A 15,392-nucleotide genomic window follows, 5' to 3' on the forward strand; every position below is an offset into this window, starting at 1 on the left:
TCTTCATGTTCCTCTTCATCTACCTTTGTTTTGGCGGACATCAGGACTTTGTTATGCTGCATTCTCGTGGAAGATCTGAAGAAACAAGACAGGGTAGAGATACATTACATTTAGACCTATACATAAGGGCTAGGGCTTGAAGAACAGGATCAGAAATTTAAAAATAAATCAATATCTCAAAACTGTTTTCTACACCTTTACACACAGAACACGTTGTGATTAATTTCAGCCATAAACAGTAGTCCTTTAAACAGCCCTCTGTGGAAGGAGGAACTAGTTCAAATTGCAGCTTTGGACTTTGACAGTACTTTCAAAGCTGAGAATTATTTTCCCCAGACCCTTTTAAGGTACCAAGCAGGAAAGAAAGATCAACAGCAAAACTGCAAAAGTATAAATCTAGTAAATATCAGTGAGCAAAATTTTCTGTCAATGGGGCGGAGGTAATTATCTTAATAAGATTTTATTTTAAAGGAAAATAATGCTTATTTTGCAACAACAATAACAACAACAATACAACAGAAAAACCATCTCAAAATGAAACTAGTATTTTTTTATTATTTTACAAAACTTCTTTCTGATAATATTTTTTTCCAGTCTCAAAAGCTTCCCATTTAATATAATTAAAATGATTTGCCTGAAATAAGAAATCAAAGCTTAATATTGCTGTCTCCTAATTTTGGCATTTAGTGTGTGTGTGTGTGTGTGTGTGTGTGTGTGTGTGTGTTATGGAGTTTCTTTATTGAGATGAAAAGAAGACACAGAGAAAGACTTCTAGTGGAAACGCTTGCCATTGAATTCACACTGAAGACACAGAGAGAGACTTCTAGTGGAAACGTCTAGTTTTGAAAAACCCTTTCACTTTTAATCCGAATGTATTATTGTTTTGATAAATCCCAGTAGATTATACATATATTTCAACTACATAATGGACTGAAATTAAAGTAAAATAGATAGAAAAATAGGAATGCATACTTACCTGTCCACAGTGCCCAAAGCTGGTTAGATAAAAACACATCCTGAATGCTGGCCAAGCTGCACTTTACAATTTACTTCCACCTATGCAAATATCAAGATCAATGTACATATTGTACAACAGGTGTCATAAATTCTGCTCTGGGAATGCCTAGTTAATGGTCACACCCATGAAATAGACACGCACAAAGTCTGCTGTGAAACCTGTGATAGATTTAATACATCAGCTTGGCAGGTGCTTCCTGAAATGCTAATCTCGCAGTGTCTTTGTGTTAGAAGGGAGAACCAATGCCCTGGTGTTCTTTTTTCAGTTGTGAGCGGGTGCAATAGTTTCCCGGTTGAGAAATCAACATGTGCTAAATTTCCGATGTGTTCATTTTCCTTGACCTGGCAGATTGGAGAGAGATTTTCATTGGCATTGAACTCAGGGAAAGTGTAAATGTAAGATCTGGTCTCTACATTGTAGAAGGAAGACCTGCCCTTCCTCATAATCCAGATACACCCAGGCTTCAGGATAAGGAGGGGGGGTAGTGACAGCCCAAAACTGATAACCATCCCACCAGATGGTATAGTAACACCAACCCCCACCCCCCCGTGATTGGGTTGGGGTCCCCCTCCTCCCACCCCCCCCCAGGGGATGTTGAACCTTCCCTTCATCTGGATATACTTTATAGTGACTTCCAGTCTCCAGTGTATGTACCTCCACCTCCCAGTGTGCCTCCATGAGGTTAAGCCCTCCCAGCCCAGCACACAGCAAATCAAATTAATAGAAAAAGGCAGTACATCAGTATATTATTCATCTTCAATCAAGCACTGCCATTTCTCTTGTGCAACATTATGGCGAACAAAATAAGAACTCTCTTCTAATGGAGTGTGTGTGTGTGTGTGTGTGTGTGTGTGTGTGTGTGTGTGTGTGTGTGTGTGTGTGTGTTATGTAGTTTATTTTATTGAGAGAGACTTCTAATGGAAACGTTTGCCATTGAATTTACACTGAAGACACTGAGAAAGACTTACGACCTTTGCAAACGGTGTACTTAACTTTGCCTTACTTCTCCCCCTCTTTCTCGAGAAAGACTACTAGTGGAAACGTTTGCCATTAAATTTACACTGAAGACACTCCCAGCCCAACATAACAAGTGAATAGAAAAAGGGTAAGATATTATAGCAGTGGATTCAAGATTGGGCTTATATTTTAAACCAGGGTCTTAAATAATAATATTTTTATATAGCACCTTTCATAGTGGACCACCATCACAAAGTACTGTACAGAGGCAGGCTGTGAACAAAGCATTATATGCAGAGTCATTTCCAATAGGACACTGATTTAACATCTCAGCCCCAGGATGGAGCACAAGGAAGTGAAGTGACTCGTGTCAGTCCAGTGGCTGGATTTGAACCCAGGACCTTCTGTTTACAAGCCCTGGACTTTAACCACTGGACCTCACTGCCTCCTTATGAATGATAAATTACACAAGTAATCAGAACAGTGTGTTAATTATCTCCCTGCTAAATGAAATCAGACACGTTTGCTTAAATGTGATTATCACACTGACGATCACTCACATAATAAAAACACAGGAAAAAAAATGTAGATATTTGATTCCATTGTATTTATTTATTTTATTAAATGAGTTGGTTTTGCTCTTATTTATTTTTTAACAACAGAAAGACAGCAGACAAAATTACAGGTTAGCCATGCTTCTAAACCTAAAGGAGAAACAACAAATGAATGAGTTTATTTGATAAGACTCAATAGATCTTAGTTTCAGTGATGGACACACTGATAAAACCAGAGCTGGAGTCAAATCAAAGTTGATGGCACTGACTCACTAGATCTTTGATGTCTACAGTGCAGTTCTAACGTTGGTTTGAGTCCAGCCCAGTTCTCTAGAGTCTGGAGACTTCCAAGACTTATTTATTATCTCAATGCTGGATGACCTTTTTTTAATGGACCAATGATTCACACAGGAGTTTAGAAAGCCATCGTACACAGCTACGGCCAGAAAGGTTCGCATCATCACCCTATAGGATTGAGCTAATTCTGCTCCATAAACTGCAATGAAACCTGTTGATTTACATCCCTTTGTAGTTTGCCCTAAAATTCTAGGTGATGCAAAACTTTTGGCCAGAGCTGTATGTTTATCATTTAGCTTCTTAAGAATTTTTTTTTTTTTTTAGTGTGAATCACAGACGAAACATTTCACGGTCATCCGTCTTACAAAAAAAAAAAAAAAAAAAATATACAGAATATACATTTCTGTCTTTTTAAGTACAATATTTAATTAAAATAATTCTACACAGTAGCAGAGAGCTAACAGACCTTTCAAACTTTTTTCTTCAAATAATTTTTCTTTAGAAATTGCCCATTTCGCTTCTGGGGGTTATTTATTTGCAGTGCACTGCTTTGACAATTGATAACTCCTTATGCTTCGTTCAGAGAGGACTAAGAGGAATGCCAATTCGTGAAACCCAGTTTTCTCTTTACAGAAACGCTGTGACCTTTCTACCGCTGTCTTGCGTTACACTATTGATACCCTATCCGTCTATCGCGGTTGTCGTCCCGCCACCCCACAGCCCCGCCCCGCGGGAAGCCCGCCCCGCCCCGCCCCCCCGCTGTGGTCCCGCCCACGCCCAACAGCTCCGCCCGGGGCCGCCCGGGGCCCCGCCCCCGTCCCGCCCCGCCACCCCCTCCTCGATTGTAAGGAGTCGATCAAAGAGATACACTCTGTCTTCGTCACGCAACAATTTATAGGATGTTTATTACACAAACCATTGGGTTAACCAAACCAAACAACATAACATAAAATAAACCATAAATTTCAGGTTTCATTTGCCGTTGAAAAAACTATTGCAACAAAAAACAAAAAAAGAAATCGTTGTTTAAAAAAAAATTTTCTTTCAGTCATTAAAAAAATACATAATTATTATTTATTATTATAATTATTATTATTATAATAACCGTATCAAATCTGGATAGAAAGGGTTTGGATATTGCTGTGTTGTTCGTTAAATATATTGTAGTTTATCAGAGCTATATTTATAAAAAGAGTCTAAACAGCGCTTAAATGGTGAGGGGTTTTGTATATTACAGTACTCCTTTATTACCCTTGTGTCATACCCAGCTGCAATAGATCTTAAGCATTGACAACAGACAATTGTTCCTGGTTTTAAATCCTAAACTATAGCTTTGAGAGTTAAATATATTGACTCAGCCGGTAATTGTATTAAAGTTAATAGCTGATGTTGCTGTTTATTGATTCGCCGCTTTCCTCTTTCAAGATGTTCTGATGAAGCCGAAACTGTTCGTCCTGTTAGTTCGGAAACTGGCGGGTGTTGCGAACTGCAAACCCGTTTCACTGCAAAACTCGTAATTTTAAAACTTGAACTACTGGCGTCATGGAAAGAGTTGTCCGTTAGACCGAAACTTTGTTTCAAAACCAAGACCAAGGATTATAGTTTTTATTAATAACTAGATCAATTAGAATTATATTGCAGAGCAAAAGAAAGAAAAAGAGAAAGGAAGAAATCAGAACTGACAACACCAAGATAGATAGATAGATAGATAGATAGATAGATAGATAGATAGATAGATAGATAGATAGATAGATAGATAGATAGATAGTGCCAAAACAATTAAGGAATATTCAGAGATGTGTATTTAAGCATTACAAATCGTAGATTCTTGTATTAATCTATAGAGTCGTCATTCTAAGACAGCCAGCCGTTATGCTGTGCAGATGGGATGGCAATATGGAAATATGAAATACTACAGTCTATACTGTGAGTCCATAACTGAGCTACTGTCCTCCATCTTGGAATAATATATATATATATATATATATATATAATATATATATATATATTATTTATATATACTGACTCAAACAGGACACACCCTGTTTTGAATTATCCAAAGATGTATTTTGTTTACCTTATAAAGAATTAAGAAACCTAGCTGCGTGTCTATCAATTCTGTCGGTTTTCTCCTCCTACTTCTAACCTCCATAAAAGAAAGGGGCTATACTTAGGACATTCCCTAATCGTGGTATAAAATTTTGCAAACGCAAATGTTATATATATATATAATATATATATATATATATATATATATATATATATATGAATAACAAATGTTATTTCTTTTACCTAACGCCAACATTTACAAAGTGCTAAAAGTCGAGCCAACATTTTCAAATTCTTAAATCACGCGAACATTTCACATTCTGAAATCAAGAACACCACACATCGAATATAGTAATATGTGATGGTCCATCCTATACCGCCTGGTAAAACTACCTCTTCTTACTCCTGTGGAGGGTCCCCCCCCGACACCCCCCCCCCCAGCCCCCCCCCCCCTCCCCCCCCCCCCACCTGCCCCCCCCCCCCCCCCCCCCCCCCCCCCCCCAACACATTACGTATGCAGGTGACCATTGGTTGGTCCTCTAAGATTTATTTGGGTGTGTATTGAGTAGAGAATAAAATATAGGGATTTGTAATGTCTTGAGAGGCGAAGCCATTAATTAATAAAAAGTTGCAAATTATTCTTAATTTATTTAATGTAAAAAATGTAAAACCCATTTTTTATCCCCCCCCCCCCCCCCCCCCCCCCCCCCCAAAAAAAAGCGACTAAAATGTTGACAATTAATTATGTTGCAAGATGGGAAGATTTATTTATGTCACAGCTTCTGTAATATATTAATTTATAATTTCGAGAACAGATGAGCAGGGACTTTTTTATGTTTTTGAACCAGAAACGAAAAGTACTTTCAATGTCTAATATATATATATATATATATATATATATTATATATATATATATATATATATATATATATATATATATATATATTTTTTTTTTTTTTTCTTTGGCAGTTCGCCTTTGTAAATAAACGAGGTGGATTTACCCTTGAATAAACTAGACGCGTGTGTCAAAGCGAGTCTTTTGCTAGTTAAACAGAATTACAATTTAAGATTTTGTTTTTCCGAGAAAGAAAGAAAAAAACGTCATTAAAAAAAAACTGGCCGTTTACTTTTTGACTTCCACCCAGCAATTAGACCCACGATTTCCTTTCTGCTTATTCCCCTCAACCGTTATTTTTAGACGGGCTCAATTTGCTGGCGAGCTGTTCGAGAAAGCTGGGAGACTTTTTGGGCACCCCCGCGGTGTCTTCCTCTCCTCTCTCCCCGTCTTTCTTCAGCTCCATCTCGATGGTCATCACGACCCTCTCTCTCTTGGGGGTCCCCCTCTCCTCCCCTTCTCTCTCTCTCTTCTCCCTCTCCTTCCTCTCTCGTTTGGACTCCTTTTTCTTGGGTTCGGCGATGGGTGCAGTTGGGGGCTGGTCTGCTTCGGCTGAATCTAGCTCTCTGCTCTCCGTATCCTATTTCTTATCTTTCTTGGAGTCTCCCGATTTCTTCTTCTCCGACCCGGCGGCTTTCAGCTTACTGGACTGGTCGAGGGTGGCGTACAGGACCGGGCCCTCGAGGAGAGAACAAAGACCACATCTACATTTTACATAAATTTACCGAGGCAGCAGAGACTGGAAACACAGCCCTCAGCGAAGCGCTATTCAAAACACTTCCCATTGTCGCTAATTGCGGTGTGTTTGCAGAGAAGTTCGTCTCTTCAATTTAATCATTTAGGTCCACACGTGTATGTATTACATCATGTGTTGTGTGTGTGTGTGTGTGTGTGTGTGTGTGTGTGTGTGTGTGTGTGTGTGTGTGTGTGTGTGTGTGTGTAGTGGAAGACAGAACATTGTGAAAAAACGTTTTTTTCACAGAGTTTAATGACAGACAACGAATACCCCTTGAAAATATTCCCAAATCGAATCGGAATAAACATTCTACGAACGGAACGGAGACCCCTCTGTGCTTTACAATGCTTCCCTGTGCTTTACCAGACCTCTCTGTGCTTTACAATACCTCTGTGCTTTACAGTGCTTCCCTATGCTTTACCAGACCCCTCTGTGCTTTACAATGCTTCCCTATGCTTTACCAGACCCCTCTGTGCTTTACAATGCTTCCCTATGCTTTACCACACCTCTCTGTGCTTTACAATGCTTCCCTGTGCTTTACCAGACCTCTGCGCTTTACAATGCTTCCCTATGCTTTACCAGACCTCTCTGTGCTTTACAATGCTTTCCTATGCTTTACCACACCTCTCTGTGCTTTACAATGCTTCCCTATACTTTACCAGACCTCTCTGTGCTTTACAATGCTTCCCTGTGCTTTACCAGACCTCTCTGTGCTGCACAATGCTTTGCTGTGTTTTTACGGTATAGGGATTTGTCTTGGTTGTCATCAGTGCCAGAGATATTAACTGAAAGGTTTTCAGAGGAGTGAGTGAATACGCTGAGTCACTGTCTCGCACAAAAAGTGTGTGCTGCATATAGCATGTGTTTCCAATTTCCAACTGAATTAGATTTTGCATTGAAAATATAAGACAATACTTTTGGGGCTCCACAGTTCATTGGTAAATTAATGAATACAGATAGATGGGTAGAGAAAGCAGGTAAACAGATCAATAGACTGGATTAAAAAAAACAAAAACCTGAAATAGATGCTAACTGCTGTACAGCTCTGGCCAAAAGCTTTGCATCATCTAGATATTTAGGATTGAGACATAATTAGAAAAAATTCAGCTGTATGAACATCACTTAGATTTTGAAATGTCACAATTTGCCAATTTTTGTCAGCTGTATCCATTAAGTATCTGGGAAAACTACAAAGCAGTATGCAATTCAGTATGTTAACATTGTTCATCAGGTTTCATTGGCGTTTCCGAAGCAAAAATCAGTTAATTCCGGAGGGTAATGCAAAACTTTTGGCCACAGCTGGACATTGTGTTGAGTAGAATTTTTATTTACAGTAATGTTGTCCTCCTGCCAGGTGGTGGCGCTCTTGCATTCACGCACTCACCTGTCTCTGTTGAGATCCCTCTTTCCCTTTGCCTTTCTTCCCCTTTTCCATCTTGCTGTAAAACAAACACAAACGTTTTTAATAACAGTTAGCACAATAGATACAATACCTTTGTGACTTCCCCCTGCACACTACGCCACCATGCCTTTACCAGGGGAGACCCTCGGGGACCCCTGCGCTACCCTGACCATGTGACTCCACCCTGCACACAACCCGGCCGTGCCTTTACCAGGGGAGACCCTCAGGGACCCCTGCGCTCCCCTGACTGTGTGACTCCCCCCCTGCACACAACCCGGCCGTGCCTTTACCAGGGGAGACCCTCAGGGACCCCTGCACTCCCCTGACTGTGTGACTCCCCCCTGCACACAACCCGGCCGTGCCTTTACCAGGGGGAGACCCTCAGGGGACCCCTGCGCTCCCTTGACTATGTGTGACTCCCCCTGCACACCACACCGGCGTGCCTTTACCAGGGGAGACCCTCAGGGACCCCTGCGCTCCCCTGACTGTATGACTCCCCCCTGCACACCACGTGGCCGTGCCTTTACCAGGGGAGACCCTCGAGGACCCCTGCGCTCCCCTGACTGTGTGACTCCACCCTGCACACCACGCGGCCGTGCCTTTACCAGGGGAGACCCTCGGGGACCCCTGCGCTCCCCTGACTGTGTGACTCCCCCCTGCACACCACGCGGCCGTGCCTTTACCAGGGGAGACCCTCAGGGGACCCCTGCGCTCCCCTGACTGTGTGACTTCCCCCTGCACACCACGCGGCCGTGCCTTTACCAGGGGAGACCCTCAGGGACCCCTGCGCTCCAACTTCAACACACTAGGGGCCTTGGGTGCACCCCCGCCCGAGGAAATAAGTCCCCCTCTGGGTAGTCCCTTGGGACGCGAGGGAACTACCCCCGGAGTGGGGACGTGTGTTGGAGAAACACTTTGGTTTCCCCTCTGGGCTCACCTCAAACACTCCATGTTCAAAGACTCTCCCTCGCGACCATGAACTACTCATCAGTAAAATAAAATGGGAAAAGAGTGGGGGCCACAATTCAGGCAAATGAAAGCTGGCCAGACCGAACCAATTTAATAGCTACTCCCGTTATTACTCACCTTCCTCAACGGACGGGACTGCTGGGCAAAAACCAAGACGCCCATTTTTGGTGGAGTACAAAATCCCAGGCTGTCCCTTCAGATAACTTGTGTGACATATTTTATAGTTTTATGGTCCCGATTAGGAAGTCTATTTTACAACTATTATAATATTATTATGATTTATTCCTATTATTATTCTTATTACCCCCCTCCGTGAATTATTTTTTATTTTTTTGCTTTTTTATTTTTTCTTTTTTCTTCCAGAAATTTGGTAATCCATTTCAAAATACCAGGAAAAACAAAACCTTGATATACAACGACAACAACACACACAAAGACAGACAGACAGGCACACACACACACACAGAAAGACGGACAGACAGACCTCAACACATACACCCAGATAAGACACACACACACGACAGACAGACAGACAACCACATTTTATCCCAGATATGACACATCTGCACCCCCCCCCCAACCCCCCCCCCCCCCCCCCCCCCCCCCCCCCCCCCCCCAGTGTGAAAGTGCGCTGTTTTAGGGGTGTGTGGATTGAGACCCCTTGTCTGTTGATGTCTTTTATAGACCCTGCAGTCCTTTGCTCTATGCAGATCTGCGTTTCCTACCCTTGTCAAAGACCAGCAGTCTGACGCTTGAGGGGCGCCCCACGATATCAGGGGGGTTCTTGGCGTCGCAGGTGAAGGTCCCGTTGTCGTTGTAGTCCAGGTTCCGGATCAAGATGGAACCGTCCCGTTTCTGGGGGTTACCAACAAACTCCAAACGGTCTCTGAATGGACCTTTATTATCAACGTAGGGCTGGCCTCCCGCATAATGGAAAATCTGCAAGAGCATCATCATCATCATTATTATTATTATTATTATATTATTATTAGAGTTTATTATTATTATTATATTATTATTATATAGTTATATTTTATCTTTGTGCTCATCGTTTGTAGAAGATAGGCCATTCAAGGACATTCTCTTAAGCTGAGAGGAACAGTGATGGCTTGAAACCTGGTTCCAGGAGACCCCCCAGTCCGACGGGAGACCCAGTTTGAGGCGGCTGTATCAAACCCAGAGTCTCCCTGGCTGCTGTGCCGCGCAGTCGCCTGGAAACCCAGTCTCCTGAAACCCAGTTCCAAGCCAGACAAAAAGTGGCTTTGTTTTCCCTCAGCTTTATAAGATGGGATGCTAAGTCGAAATGTCCAGCAAGTCGAGAACAAAGGCGTCGTCAAGCATAGCAGGCCCATTCCATCACCCTCGCCATCTCCTGTGGTGGGTGTAGAAGGTCTGCTCTTCTGCCTCTGTCTTCCCAGAGGGACAGGACCGTGCGGGGCCAGTTTCCTGTGGAACAGCCCAACATCGAAATTCTCCTTGCGAGCGGGCATTTGTCCTGTCTTGTAGCGGCCAAGAGAAAGTGAACTCATCCGGACGCCAGCGCCACTGGGAAGAATGAACAGAGAAGCCTGACCAAACCTCTGGACTATCGGAGGCCACCAGAGACGTGTCCTCTCCTCGCCGGTGGTAGACCCGAATGCCCTCCGATGAGGAGCGCAGAGAGTAGAGGGGAAGCGAGGGATAGGGAAGAGAAGTGATGGTAGAGTAGGGGGGAGGAGGATAGAGGGGAAGAAGGAGAGAGACAAGGTAGAGGGGAGTGGCACAGATAGGGGAAAAAAGGGGGGAGAGGGAGCGAGAGATAAAATCGTTAATAACAAGAGAACCGTAGGTCAATGTGTTTTTTTGTAATCTCCTAAGAATTTTAAAGATCCTTACAAATTAAAAACGATGCAACAGAATTGTAGCATCTTCACCTTAACATCATGCAATCAAAGAAACTACAAAACAAGAGAGAGGGGGAGAGGAGAGGAGAGAGAGAGAGAGAGGAGAGAGAGAGAGAGAGAGAGAGGAGAGAGAGAGAGAGAGAGAGTGGGGATCAAACAGTGGTAGGTGTTTTTTTATTGCAATTGCGGTTGTATTGTATTGTACATTGTATCTGTAATTGTATTGTATTTGCGTTGTATGCGGTGTATTGTTTGTAGTGTAGGTATTGTTATTGTTGTATTTTATTGTTTGTATTGTATCTGTTTGCCTAACCATTTCCTATTCTATTTATGTTTTTTTACAGCACGGTAAGTAAATGAAAGCAAACGGGAAAGATGGGTCCTCAACCTGAAACAAGGCGAATGAGTGAATACAACGAGGCGCCACCACGCTGGCAGGAGGGGTATAATTACTGTTATAAATAAATCAACTTGTACCTTCACAAGTTGAAAGAAAGCTGCTCTATAATGTTAGCATATTGAATTACACACCAGAGCTTTTTTCCAATGATATGAGACCTTTCTGTTTTCCCCCCCCTCGCCATTTGCTTGGTGTTTCCTTTTTCCTTCTCAACTGTTTTAAAAGTCATCAATCAAGTAGACACTCTATTTAATCTCTGGAGCCACTCGCTCTCTCTCTCCCTCCCCTCCCTCTCTCTCTCTCTCTCTCCTCTCTCCCTCTCTCTCGTCGTCTCCCGCATACAAAGATTTTATTCTTCTTCCCACAAAAGTTTAGGAATAACTCAGAAGAATTCTGGAAATAGTTTGACACCCACTGCCTCTTTGGAAAGGTCAGAAGAATGCCAAATTCTGTCCAGTTGCAGTTTTCTACAAAAAATGACATTGCAGAGCCAACAGTCTTGCACCACAAGAGACAGGGAAAGGGTTATCATGCAAAAAAATCAACGCATTCAGTGCAATGTAACTCTGCATAATACCATTGTGATGATGTGTGAGCACACATGGATTTACTAAGTAACTAAGTTTCAAGTAACACGATGCCAAACACAACCGCGTTGTGTCCGAATGATACATGGATAAGCGTTAACACTTAATTATAACACCACATTTTCAAATAAAATGTAATAAACTTCCAACCACATTGGTAATAATGAATAATTAAGGATTGGAACTTTGTAATTCACTAGTGCAAGCCATTGAACGGTAAGTGACGTCGGGATAGACATTTATATCTGCTAAATTTGAAAATAGCCCTTCTTTATTTAATAATAAATATATATATTTACGTAATGAAAGCCTTTTCGGTAAGCAGTGTCATCAGTCACGGTAGGTCAGGACCAAGCCCCCCGTGGTCGGGGTCCACATTATTACACTTGGAGGATCACTGAGGTCACCTGCGGGCCTAGTTTGGAGACCACGATTACCATCCTCGACGCAGGAGTAACACGTAAGGAGTTCCTCAAACCTAAATACAAAAGTATTTGGGGTGACATTCCTCCTTGAAGCACGGTACGTCTTTGCTTTGAAATTATTCTAATAAAAAATAGATATCACGAAACCAAGTGACTGCAGCTTGACGATAAAATAACTATAATAGTTATGACAGAACAGTCTGCTATGATAGATAGATAGATAGATAGATAGATAGATAGATAGATAAATAGATAGATAGATAAATAATTTACTGACAAGAGCGATAGAAACTATCTGACTTGGGTGATACTAGTACTAGACTAACGAGAGGGAACTGAAGCCAGGGCTATAAAGCTCAACATCTCTCCAGAAGAAGGAAGTTCCACCAGCGAAAGAAAACTCTCTCCACTCCAAACGCACAGCAATCGCCTCAGAGAGATGGGGAATCGCGTCAGGAGTGTCGTGGAGACCAGAGGAGACAGACAGACAGACAGCTGGAGAGCCAGCGAGCGAGCGAGAGAGAGGCAGACAGACAGACAGCTGGGCCTTCAGGGTCTCCGCCTCTCAGTCTGGATTCTGTCGGACCCATATCTGTCTCCCTATCGGGTCCAAAACTTGTGTCTGTTACGAAGTCTGACGATGCATAAACAAGGAATATATCACTCTGTGTGTGGACTCAGATGAGGGTGGGGAGTGGAGGGAGTCAGGGCTAGGAAAGATCGAGGGTAGGGAGGAATCCTCCATCCCTCCTTGTTGCTATTGTCACCCTATTTTTAAAAGGGAGGGAGGGAGAGAAAGAGAGAATGTGTCACAGAAATACAAAGTAGCCACATAACTAATATTTAAAAGGCTTTTTTAGGCTTAAATTATTATTATTATTATTATATTATTATTATTATTATTATATTATTATTATTATTATTATTAATATTATTACTATATTAATAATATTTATAATTAATAAGAATATGTCTACGTCAGCGAACCTTCCCTATAAATTATACGACATGGTTCCTGTGTAGAGACCGAAATGCTTACGAAGGGATTACGGACATATGTTCTGGAGAGACACGTAAATGCTTTACCCCTCCCTATGGTTTACCAGACCTCTCTGTGCTTTACAATGCTTCCCTGTGCTTTACCAGACCTCTCTGTGCTTTACAATGCTTCCCTATGCTTTACCAGACCTCTCTGTGCTTTACAATGCTTCCCTTTGCTTTACCACACCTCTCTGTGCTTTACAATGCTTCCCTATGCTTTACCAGACCTCTCTGTGCTTTACAATGCTTCCCTGTGCTTTACCAGACCTCTCTGTGCTTTACAATGCTTCCCTATGCTTTACCAGACCTCTCTGTGCTTTACAATGCTCCCCTATGCTTTACCATACCTCTCTGTGCTTTACAATGCTTCCCTATGCTTTACCAGACCTCTCTGTGCTTTACAATGCTTCCCTATGCTTTACCAGACCTCTCTGTGCTTTACAATGCTTCCCTATGCTTTACCAGACCTCTCTATGCTTTACAATGCTTCCCTGTGCTTTACCAGACCTCTCTGTGCTTTACAATGCTTCCCTATGCTTTACCAGACCTCTCTGTGCTTTACAATGCTTCCCTGTGCTTTATATACTGGATAGAGACACGAAATGTCATGAAGATACACTTTATAATATGAAGCGATGTGAAAATGACACCCCCTTTGAAATGTTCCCTCTGTCACTTTTCTCTTCCCGCTTCGATTAAGGTTCTTTTGGTAAGATTGTTACTCTCCGTCCCACTTAATATGTTAAAGTCTCCGAACTAAATTTGTCTCTACGAATCGGGAACAGAAGCCCAAAATATTTAAACCTAAAATCCGTACATCCGGTAGCCTTAGATTTCAGTTATCCCCCATATACCCCCAGTTATTACACTATGGTGACGGAGGGAGGGAGAGAACTTAGAGTAGGGTAAGGCGCTACGGTGTCTCTCCTTTCTCTCCTCTCTCTTGTTCTCTCCCTCCCTCTCTGTTTCTGCCTTAAGAGAGAGATAGAGAAACAGAGAGAAGGGGAGGAGCGAGGGTCTAAGGAACCGTAAACGGCTATAGAGACCCACTTGTTACACCCATTCTGTACCGCGAAACACAAGCTAGGGAGAAGGTTGGTGCGTTAGGATCCCCTGGTTAACCCCATTGGGTAAAGAGGGATTCTCTCTCTCTCTCCTCTCTCTCTCTCTCTCTCTCTCTCTCTCTCTCTCTCTCTCTCTCTCTCTCTTTCTCTCTCTCTCTCCCTCTCCAAACACAGCATATATAAGCAGCTTCAAACAACAGCAGATAGTTGTAAATGCAACACAAACTTTTGTATGATTTGAAATAACTATTTCTTTCTTTTTAATGCAACATTAAAGTGTTTTGTTTTTAGGTGATCTCCTTTCCAAAAGTGAATTAAATATAAGATATAACCAGGGTGTTTTAAATAGAAAATAAATAAATACACACACAAATAGATAAATAAATAAACAAACAAACAAATAAATAAATAAAGATGGTGTTTCTTTTCAAAGAACTTTTTGACATTGGTAGACTCTGCACTGTGCGATCACCTAGAATTTTAAGGATCCAGATTAATAATAATAATAATAATAATAATAATAATAATAATAATAATAAAATAATAATATAATAATAAAGATATTGCCTATGCCTAGGGCCGGCACAGGATTAGGCCATAATAGCAGCACAGGAAGTATTTCATGTTAGATTTGAGCCCTCCTATTAGGTTTCGGGTCTATTTGACCCGACTCTAGTTTCCAATCAGCTTAAATGCTATTTATCTTTTCATTTTCTGTATAATATTTTATGTTTTTTCCTAAGTCGACTATTATTATTATTATTATTATTATTATTATCTCTGGAAATGGCTGCACCTGTCTGGAGAAATTTATAAACCAAACACAAAGTATTACAACAGCATCTCACTGGTAAAGACACTCCAAAATGAGGAGCTCCCAGGCTGGCAGTCAAAGAAGTTTTATCACAGCTCCTGGACTAAAAGAGCAGGAAAGAGTCAAACCTTTGCAAATAAAAACAGTTAATCAATTGAAGGCTGTTTTAAATGAGTTTGAAATTGCATCGGGTCAATATGACCCAAAACATAACAGATGCTCCTAAATTCTGAACATAATAGGAGGGTTAAAAATGTCAGGTTTTTTTTTAATTTGTTTTTTTGTTAATGGAAAGCTACAA

The 15,392-nt window shown here is 41.6% G+C and overlaps 1 long non-coding RNA gene across 1 annotated transcript; it reads right to left on the bottom strand.

Moving 5' to 3' along the window:
- Positions 1–5,877: 5,877 nt before the first annotated feature.
- On the bottom strand, positions 5,878–8,112 carry LOC121302224. Its single transcript, XR_005947688.1, has 2 exons — positions 7,891–8,112; positions 5,878–6,449 (listed from the first exon to the last, which is right to left on the bottom strand). It is a non-coding gene; the product is annotated as an uncharacterized LOC121302224 (long non-coding RNA).
- Positions 8,113–15,392: the final 7,280 nt, after the last annotated feature.

This window comes from Polyodon spathula, chromosome 29 (assembly GCF_017654505.1).
Source record: "Polyodon spathula isolate WHYD16114869_AA chromosome 29, ASM1765450v1, whole genome shotgun sequence".
Classification (NCBI taxonomy): Eukaryota; Metazoa; Chordata; class Actinopteri; order Acipenseriformes; family Polyodontidae; genus Polyodon; species Polyodon spathula.